We start from the raw sequence: 11,076 nt of genomic DNA on the forward strand, positions 1-11,076 counted from the left end.
CAAACTCTATCTCAAAATGATATATCTTGGTCCCAAATGTGAGGATTTAATGCCCTTTTTCTTTAAATACCATCAAAATATTTCTGAAGTTTTCTGGTAAATGGTTGAGTTAAACAGATTTTCTTCACTGACAGGAACAACTAAACCTGCCCAAAGTGAAGTCTGTGTTAACTCAGTTCTTCACCACAACTAGCCTTCCTGATTTCCCTACCTTAACCATTTTCTAAAATGAACCAGGATTAAAGTCTCAGGTATCTAATTCCTCCCCCTCTTTAGCCTTATATTAGTCAGTTGCCAGGTTCTAGAGATTACAGCATTTCTGTGTCTCTGTCATTCACTTCTCTTTTCTATTCTCAATGCCATTATCCTCATGTGACTCCAAATGTATCCTATCAACTTTCATATTGTATCCTACACACATGTCCTACCAACTTTCCTACAGTTGTCTTAACTGACCTTCTCCAAACCATGTAGCCCTCAGGAGTCAGATTCATTTCCACAAAGCACAATTTTAATCATGATATTAGCTAATCAGACTTTTCAGTGATCTTCCTATCATCTACCAGAGTAACACAAAATCCTCACTGTTGTGTGGAAAGGAAACATTTCATCTTCACATGCTAACCTGGAGGGGAAGAAATTTCCACTCCACTCTCTAGGACAGAAGGTTTTGAAATAACCATTCATGTTCTCTCTGTTCCCTTTTTCACTTTTCCCCAAACAACCTCCAGCTGGGCTTTTTCAGTAATAAAACTTACACTTTGATTTCTGTCAGTCTGATCCCTGTATCTTAATAAATTCTGCACTCAGGGATACAGGGGTGTATTGTCACCACTTCACCACCACCACCATCACCACTACCACCACACTATTCAGCCTTCCTATCAATCTCTTCCTCTCCCCTCATATTTGATGTAATTTTTTCTTTCTTTAACTGCTGTCATTTTGAGAGTTTTGGCTAGAGAAAACTATGTAATTGTTTTATGTCCCTATTAGTTTCCAACTGTCCTCAGGGGTGAAACCTGAGACTTAGGATATTTGTGTGACTGAAGCACCTAACACAGTGCCTTACATTGGGTAATTCACCAATAAATAGCTTGTTGCGTTCAATTCCATCCATCTTTTTTTTCTTAGGAAAAATAAACCAAAAGGGACTCATTTTATTGAGAACTCATTTTTCATCTTATTGAGAACTCATCTTATTGAGAACTGTAAAAACTGTTGTAAATATTCTATGGGACCACTTGTAATGAATTCTTCTACTTCATCACGTTGGTATTAAAACATCTCCCTATCTAACCCAAGTCCATCCTGCTGTAATTTACACTAATTTTTGCTAGCTTTTCTCTTCAATGGAAATGATCATCTACTTCTCGCTGTATAATCACTTGTAGTTTAAAATAGGTCCTGATGCTCAACTACAAATAAATATCATTATTTATTCCACATTCCACTGATTTCCAGATGTAGTGATTTTGTTTCTGGTACTATTTCGGGTACTAGTTTGATATTTTACTATTAATGTGCTGAGCATCTCCAAAATAAATAAAAATTCAAATAATTATTGTAAAGATGATTTAAACTAGAAATGCAGCCGAACTTTAAACCACAGCCTGGATCCCTAGGAGAATCCACTAATATTCATATGATAAAGGAACTAATTATAAATATTTTCATAATTAGTCACTAAAGCAGCAGTTTCAGAAAGCTCAGTACAACTAATGGTTTTGCAGTCTAGCTCCCATTATTCTATATGAAAAGCAATAATAATATATTTAAATATTGTTACAATATCTATAAATAGAATACTATAGTAGAATTAGTCATATTTTTAGCTAAGTTAGAAGAGTATTATTTAAATTTCTTGTGTCTACTATTGTGATATTTCTCCCTTGAATTCTTCTGTAGCTTGAAGAACCTCATCTCTTTTAGCCCTTTTGCCCTATAATTTGCCTTTATCTCTGTAATTGCTCTCATCTTTGGGAATGTGTAAACAGTTGTCAACAGAAGTTGGGGCTTGAATTTACCCTTGTAGAGAGGGGTATTGAGTGTAGACGGGGCAGAGGAAGGGAGAGAGCAGTGATACCAAAGCTGAGTGTGTACAGAATGTAACTAGCAACATGAATTTAAAGACAATGGATAGACTTGTGTATCTGGAAAAGAAATCATATGTTACAAGATAGTAAGGCTCTGGCTGGATAGGTAAGAAGGGACCAGATTGAGCTGATTTTTTCCCTATAAACTTATAAAAGGTACAGACTCTCCTCAACATTCAAAGAGGAAGAGTGTTTGTAGCTGCTTTCTTTCATAAAATAACTTATTATTATTGAATTATTGAAGAAAAGTCACTTCTTATACAACTCTTCTTTAAAAAACTTGCAAAAAGGCCTTATATAAATCCCTAAAAGACTAGATGCATTGAATGGTTTAAAACAAATTCCTTCAACTGCAATAATGGTGTGACTCATCCAGAAAAATCTTTACCCGCCAAAATTAAACAATACAACATGGGGCAATAGAGCAAATGAGAGCACAGTAATGATATGTATTGAATTAGACCCTGTTCCCAATAATCAAGGAAATCTAATTATTTCGAACAACAATAATTTATTAACACTTAACATTCAAATAGGTTAGATAAAAGCAAAGAATTGGAAAATCCCATCAAAAGCCCCAGTCTTGAGGACAAAATTCTGGAATATGTGCATTATTTGATCTCTGCCATTAGAATATTTTTAGAGAGCTTTACTGTTTATATGGTGATTTTGCCAGCATTATGGCATTTAATGATCACAACAGCTCTGAGGTAGATAAGACAACAATTAGCAGCCCATAACACAAAGAAGAAAACAGATTTTTGAAGTTGTGACTTGTCCAAGACTAAAAGCAAAAGTGGCAGATACTGAAGATCCACTAATTTCCAGAGAAATAAGCTTTCCAGTAAAAAACAGTATATGAAACTGATTTGATAGAAAAGCAAAGACGTACTATTTTAATTTTAACCTCTACGTTGACAGAGAAGGCTTCTATTCCACATTGTCTCAAGAGATTTTACAACTTGCACCATGTTTACATCTGGTTGTTATACTTTATGAATTTTGTTGATTTGCAGTTGGTGTTTCTTATTAATGTCAATTCAATCTTAAGCATGTTAATGGAAACTAGAGAAACACAAGTAATTCTGAAGGAAAATTACTCAAAAGGCCAACTTTGGGCAAAAATTCCAAACTATTTTATTCCTTTGTCCTTTAAAAGATGTCAAAAAATAGTGAAGTAACTTTTAAATTTTGTTTTATTTTATTTTATTTTATTTTAGGCCACACCATATGGCTCTTGGGATCTTAGTTCTCTGACCATATATATCCCCTCAGCAGCGAAAGTGCAGAGTCCTAACCACTGGACCGCCAGGGAATTCCCAGTAACTTATCTAAATTATAAACTATTCTCTTTCCCTTCCCTCTTGCAATGATCTTAATAAGAAGCCAAAAGAGACAGCAGATGGACCAGTGAGAAGCAGCTAAAGACCTCAAAAATCCATAAACAGTATGTTATCAGCAGAATAAGAAATGAAGTGTACATCACAACGTACAGAGTAGGCAGCTTTTTATTTCTCCACAAGAATGACTGCTAGTGTTAGAGCTTTTCTTCCTATGAAGAAGCTATAAAAGCAGCAGAGAACTTATATATTTACATGCGCGTGTATGTAAATATACATATTTATCAATTATTTATTTGGCTTTTTGATAAAAAGGTCAAAATGTTTAAAGTGAAGAAATATAGCATTGCTTATCATTCTAGATACTATGATTTTCACATACATAGTAACGTGAAGAAAATAAGTAAAGATTGTATATAACAATATCATGGATAATGCCCAATTTCTGTTTTTCATAAGTTCTGTTTTTTATTAATAAGACACACACACACACACACACACACACACACACACACACGGAGTAAGAACCAGTTTCACCTATTTCCTGATTTAATCACTTGTCACTTAACCAACCAGAACTTTATAGGGTTTTGGTGAAAGATGCTATCTTGAGAAATATTGACCCGCCTAAAAAGAGATAATCCACTAACAAATATTAAAGAATTGATTTTATTCCACTAGAAGCGGGACGATGAAAATTTGTTAAAATACTAGCTACTGTGCAAAGCATTTGTATATCTATATAAAGACACATAGGTCAGCGTGTGTTCCAGCATATTTTATTTTATGTGATATGGAGACTCTTTACAATTTGGACATAAAATAATATTTTGTAAGCCTTATTCTAAATGTATAACAAATGTAAAGTACATGTAATATGTAAGCATATTCTAAATTTGATGAAGACTTCTTGTAATCAAAACAAATTTAGCTGGGAAAGTCTCTTATAAATCGAATCCCTTATTAATAAATCATCTCATAAGACCAGATTCATTGTGCAGAGTTTGCTTAAAATGAGATTTACGTGAATTCCAGTAACCTTCTCCCTTCCCACTCTCTGGTTACCACCACTCACTGCAAGAAGACGAGCTTAGAGTCAGAACATTCAAACCAATCTGGTGGACTGGCCCTACTGCATTCTCTGAAGAAAGGGACCTCATAGAATGTTCTATTGAGATGGGAATAAACTGTAGATGGTCTCATCTCCTCTTTAAAGAGAGACTCAAATCCATAGTTACTTGGGAGAAAGCCACTCAGGGTGGAGCACCACATCTCCAGCCAGAATCAATCTTCACTGACCCACCTTGCCTTGTTCTGCAGGTAGGTCATTCTTATTGCCACACCTGAAAACATCTGATATTCTGACTTTGCTCCCTGGCTACTGCGTTGTTCATTTTTACACCAGTTGTAAATAGCCCTATTATTCCTTAAAACCGTCTAGTCTTTATGTATGTTAATTATAAGTGGAATAGACAAACAAGTGAGCATCCAAGAGCAATAATTTTAGCACAGAAGGAAATAGATGAGATGAAGGGCTCTTGTGAGAAGATTGTTGTGCTTAAGTCTTGCCTAATATACCTTCCTTCCTCCTGCTTCCAGTATAATTTCTATCTCCTTCTGTTCCTGTCTCTGAGTGTCTGAAAGCAAAATGGAAAAACTCTTCTTTTCAGAAGACAAAATGAGGTTATGTGTTGTGTAAGTGGAGCCATCTTCTAGAATTCTGAAGTCAGGATCACTTGACTGAAATAGGCTTGCCGACTGGAGACACTCCTTCAGATTCACTGCAGGGAAGAAATTTCACTGTAATTTGTAAAGTGAAACAAGAATAGAACAAGTTTTACAGGAATGACAACCTCCAGTTAGTGCATGAGAAGCAAAAAGGGGGAGGTTACGCTTGGAATGTGTGGAATAATTACTATTCTAAAACTTAGAGGCCATAAAAATTAAGTAATTAAATTGATGGAGTCACCGTTTCCACTGCTTTCATCATTTAAATATTTTTAATGTCACTGGATTTATTGTTTCCACTTTAACTCGTGTATATGTACAAATGTGTTGTTTTCTATTATATGTAGTAAACTGTATGATGTCAGATTTTGAACTTGTTTGCAATAATCTGTGATAGTTAAAACTATCTTGCAAAAAATAAGAAAACTGGTCTATACTTAAGTAATATTTCTCAGTAATACTGCAAGTACTAATTCCATAAAACCTTTTGGAGGCTTAATAAACCCCAAGCTTAATAATGCTTAGTGGTTGTATCAAAATATTTCCTTTACTGATTCATATTTAATATATTTACCATATTTACTATGTGTCTTTAGAGTATAGACTGTGTACCATTTAAGTGCTTTTAAAAGATATAAGGAGGGGCTTCCCTGGTGGCGCAGTGGTTGAGAGTCTGTCTGCCAATGCAGGGGACACGGGTTTGAGCCCTGGTCTGGGAGGATCCCACATGCCCAGCTGACATGCCCACATGTCAACTGGGCCCGTGAGCCACAACTACTGAGCCTGCGCGTCTGGAGCCTGTGCTCCGTAACGAGAGGCCGCAACAGTGAGAGGCCCGCACACCACGATGAAGAGTGGCCCCTGCTCGCCACAGCTGGAGAAAGCCCTCACACAGAAACAAAGACCCAACACAGCCAAAAATAATAATTAAAAAAAAAAAAAAGAAAAAAGATATAAGGGATTAATTCAAAACCTCAAAGCACTGGGCAAAGTATATAGAAGTATACCACTTCTGTATACAAGGTGTGTTTTTCTCGATGTAAACTTAAGGCTAATGAAAAACACTGATGAAAGGAATGTTACCCCTGGACTCAGAACAACCAACCCATGCCTCAGGTATGGCTGTGATAGTAAGACTACTTAAATTTTTTTTTGACTTTCTGAAGCTATTCTGTGAAATAGATCACATAAATTCTTGATGGGTACTTGGTCATTGTAATCAAACTCAAGCATAAATTTTATTTTGGGACATTTCAACTTTGACACATCTGTTTTATATGTAATCAATTAAAGAATGTTGGAAGCAGATCAGTCGTAGGAAACTAAAACATGTTTCTGGTTTTGGTGCCTCTTTTTGTTTGTACTAAACTAAGATAATTTAGTCCTCTGATGTTTGCTAATTTTTCTGGCAAGAAAAGTGTACAGCTAACTTGGTACTTTGTTTCTAACCACTACCAAAAAACAAGTAGTTTATCTTTCATTTCATGTCGAGTTCTAATGCAAGTAGCTACCATATGGCTTTTATCCCAAACTTTACAAGAGCAGCTGGAAGCTAAATGTAGTAGTTAAAACTACGAAATTCGTAACATGGTTTCTCACCTTTGCCTACAAGTGCTTCAGCCTGAAGATGAGAAGGAACTTGAAGAGAAATATTCTGACAAGCACTGCAAAATAATATTAAAACCTCAAAAGAAGGAAAAAAATCAGGAATTACATTTGATCACAAACTTTTGCATTACAGTTTTGTCTTATTGATAAAAGTATTGTCAATTCAGAAACAAATTAATCTTCCAATCCCTCAATACTTTTTGTATAAATTTTAAAAGGAAACAGCAAAGAAAGTGGCTTTAGGGACACAACAGTCATTTAGTATCAATGAAAAAATTAAAATGAATAGAGATCTTAGAACCAGAATTCTATTGCATCCTTTCAAGAAAATGTGTTACAAACCATTGACTCTAATATAGAGTTTATCATCTCTAAGACCATTTGTAAATGTCATTCTGATTTCTTAGCATGAAGAAAGTACTAAACTCTGGAATACAATAATCACATATTTGTACAGAAATCATCATTTTCACAGCTCCAAGCAATTTGACCTGTAGTTAAATCGAGAAAATATTCGAGGATATTTTTAACCGCCTGAAGACCAACGTCCATAAATATTCACTGATCTCAAATTACTCCTTGGACTGTCTTTGCATAAACTTCAAAGTCTAAATGATATAATCCACAAAACTAGTCTAAAAAGAAATACATTTCAAAATTTAGAGAGTAGACTTCAACTGGGTAAAGATTTTTTTTTTTTTTTTTACTGTACACGGGCCTCTCACTGTTGTGATCTCTCCCGCTGTGGAGCACAGGCTCTAGATGCGCAGGCTCAGCGGCCATGGCTCACGGGCCCAGCCGCGAACCGCGGCACGAACCCGTGTCCCATGCATCGGCAGGCGGACTCTCAACCACTGTGCCACCAGGGAAGCCCCAGGGTAAAGATTTTTAATTAAATTCAAGACACAAATATTGCTTTAAAGAGCTATATACCTAACTCAAGGAAAGAAGACAGAGACTATCTGAAAAATAAGAGAAAAGCTATCAGTTTAAAAGTGAATGTAAGTTCAAAACCTATTTTACTTATTTTTCTTGGCATTTTCTGTTTATTTGCTTCTTCTACTGTTTTTCCAAATGACAGTTTCGTTATTATTTAAATATAAAACAGAGCTAGGACAGGGCTTCCTTGGTGGCGCAGTGGTTAAGAATATGCCTGCCAATGCAGGGGACACGGGTTCGAGCTCTGGTCCGGGAAGATCCCACATGCTGTGGAGCAACTAAGCTTGTGTGCCACAACTACTGAGCCTGTGCTCTAGAACCCGAGAGCCACAACTACTGAGCCCGCGTGCCACAACTACTGAAACCCACGTGCCTAGAGCCTGTGTCCGCAACAAGAGAAGCCACTGCAATGAGAAGTCTGCGCCCCGCAGCAAAGACTAGCCCCCACTTGCCACAACTAGGGAAAGCCGGCGTGCAGCAACGAAGACCCAATGCAACCAAAAATAAATAAATAAATAAATAAAATAAATAAATTAAAAAAGAAAAGATTAAGAAAAAAAACCAGTCTTGACCAATACAGATACTAATTAAGATGCAATTTAAAAAATAGAGCTAGAACAGATAGGTCAATTTTATAACCAATTTTTCTCTGAGGACATATTTCTAGAGTTATGGGACCCACTATTTGGGAGAAGGAAAGAAAACCATCAGCCATATTATGGGTGTATATTTCTTTTCTAACTCAACCCACGTTTATTGGCTATATGGTGTCAGCCTATTTAAACAGTCTGTAATTTTACAATAACTTAGGCAGATAATACTAAAAACTGGAATTTAAAGTTGCATTTGTATTCCACTTTAAATAACCACTTTTTAAAAAATGAGTCTTGGGCTTCCCTGGTGGCGCAGTTGTTGAGAGTCTGCCTGCCGATGCAGGGGACGCGGGTTCGTGTCCTGGTCCAGGAAGATCCCACATGCCGTGGAGCAGCTAGGCCCGTGAGCCATGGCCACTGAGCCTGTGCTCTGCAATGGGAGAGGCCACAACAGTGAGAGGCCCGTGTACCGCCAAAAAATAAATAAATAAAATAAAAAATGAGTCTTATTTCTTGACTTATAATATTTTTATTCCTTTTTTTAAAAAAATAATGATTACTTGTTTTTATTATAAATTTACTTATTTTTGGCTGCATTGGGTCTTCGTTGCTGCACGTGGGCTTTCTCTAGTTGTGGCTAGCAGGGGCTACTCTTTGTTGTGGTATGCAGGCTTCTCATTGAGGTGGCTTCTCTTGTAGCAGACCACAGGCTCTAGGCACACAGGATTCAGTAGTTGTGGCTTGTGGGCTCTAGAGCACAGGCTCAGTAGTTGTGGTGCACGGGCTTGGTTGCTCCGCAGCACGTGGGATCATCCTGGACCAGGGCTTGAACCCATGTCCCCTGCATTGGCAGGCGGATTCTTAACCACTGCGCCACCAGGGAAGTCCCAATGTTTTCATTCTTAATACCAGGGAATGAAGTACACAGTTACAAAGTTATTAAAAACCTAAGTGGAAGCCAAGTTTCTGTATTTTTTCAACACTCTCACATTTTTCTTTATTATTTTTTTTCAAGTTAAACACCTTGCTTGAACTAAGAGCTCTGCCCTTCTTTTAGCCCTTCCTGGGTAAAATTAAGAAAGTCCTGGATATTTCCCCTCTCCACCCAGAATCCTTTTCCTCTTCTAGCAGCTCAGTGGAACTAAGTATGTTAAATAAGTACAGCTTATTTACTAGTAGCAAAAGCAAACCTCAGAACCTCCTGGGTCAAATGGCTGAGGAGTGAATTCATTCCATCACTCCTTAGAAAAACACCACAGCAAGACTGAACAGGGGATTCCCTTGAAAAACTAACAGGTTGGCAGTGGAAACTTGAAGAGCAAACTGAACACCTGCCATCCCAGGTCACAAGTCTCTCAACTCTTCCTTGAATTTTTCTCAGATCTGTTTTTGTTCTCCCAGTCTGCCTTCGCTGCCTTCCACTACCACCCTACTCTCTTTCAAGCCCAGACTAAAGGAGGGAAACGCACAATAACATGCTTGAACTCCCTAATCCTTTGCTTGTTACTCACCAGAAAAGAGAAAAGGAGCTGCTGAGAGAAGATGCTCCCTGGGGCAGTGGAGGCCCCAGCCATCAGAAGCAGTCCCAATGGTCATGGGTGGTGGCTGGATAACAGGGAAGCTTGGGATGCACAGGGTGGCTTCAGCAGATTCCCGACAGCTGGCACCTTGACGTGGATGAGCTTGATTTGGAGAAGAGTCAGGAGGCAAGTGGTAAAAATGACAGAAGGAGGAGCCGCAGAACAATTGCTTTCCTCCTATTCTCAGGTCAGTCCTCCTCCTTCAATTCAATTACCCCGGAATGGAAAGAGGTTTTCCTAGAAGTGGGGAGGGTGGGGTACCACTAGCTCTTCCTCACAGCTTTCAAAATTTCTACTGCCACTTGACACATAGGCAGAAGCAACAGGGAGCACCCTCAATCCTCAGCCTTCCTCCCTTTCCCCCCATGTTAATGCTCTGAAGTCCTCCCTGGCTATTACCCACTCCCATGTCCTCCCCTCCTTCTTGGCCTTGTTAACCTGTCTTGGCCCTGGGTACAAACATAGATTGTGTGTGCACAAACTCCACTCAAAGAAGTGATGCCTCCTCAGCTGCCATTGGCAAATCAGGAATACACAGCCTGCAGTCACATCTATCAGAAGTTATCTCCCCATCTAAGCATTTTGGTGTAGTCTGTCACACCTAGCACTGCAGTTCTGCCCGAGGTCTGGCGCTGTGGTCCACAGCAGCAACTTCACAGATGTGTTGTGTCTACTCCTTACTATTGTCTGCATGCTGTGGTTTGATTTTCTAGATGTCACAGGAATTTCCTACAGTGCATATTGAAGTTATACAAGTAAGTGAATAAAGAAATATCTAGGGGCTTCCCTGATGGCGCAGTGGTTGAGAGTCCGCCTGCCGATGCCGGGGACACGGGTTTGTGCCCCGGTCCGGGAACATCCCACATGCCGCGGAGCGGCTGGGCCCGTGAGCTGCGAAAAAAAAGAGGCCACAACAGTGAGAGGCCCGCGTACCGCAAAAAAAAAAAAAAAAAAAAAAAGTCCTTAAAATTTTTTAAATTCAGTTTACTTAAACTAAAAATGGAAAAACCCAGTTCACCCATTTCTCCCACCATTTCCCATCCCCTGTTTCTTCTTTTAAACCACCAATCTATTCTCTGTATCTTTGAGCTTGGCTTTTTATTTATTTATTTTTTCTCAGATTCCATGTGTGAGTGAGATCATGGGTATTTGTCTTTCTCTGACCTACTTATTTCGTTTAGAATAATGGCCT

The 11,076-nt window shown here is 38.2% G+C and overlaps 1 pseudogene; it reads right to left on the reverse strand.

Moving 5' to 3' along the window:
- LOC112408340 (desmocollin-1-like) overlaps window positions 1-9,878 on the reverse strand; it is a 38,991-nt pseudogene extending 29,113 nt beyond the window's left edge.
- Window positions 9,879-11,076: the final 1,198 nt, after the last annotated feature.

Source organism: Neophocaena asiaeorientalis, unplaced genomic scaffold, assembly GCF_003031525.2.
Source record: "Neophocaena asiaeorientalis asiaeorientalis breed wild unplaced genomic scaffold, Neophocaena_asiaeorientalis_V1.1 scaffold126, whole genome shotgun sequence".
Taxonomy (NCBI): domain Eukaryota; kingdom Metazoa; phylum Chordata; class Mammalia; order Artiodactyla; family Phocoenidae; genus Neophocaena; species Neophocaena asiaeorientalis.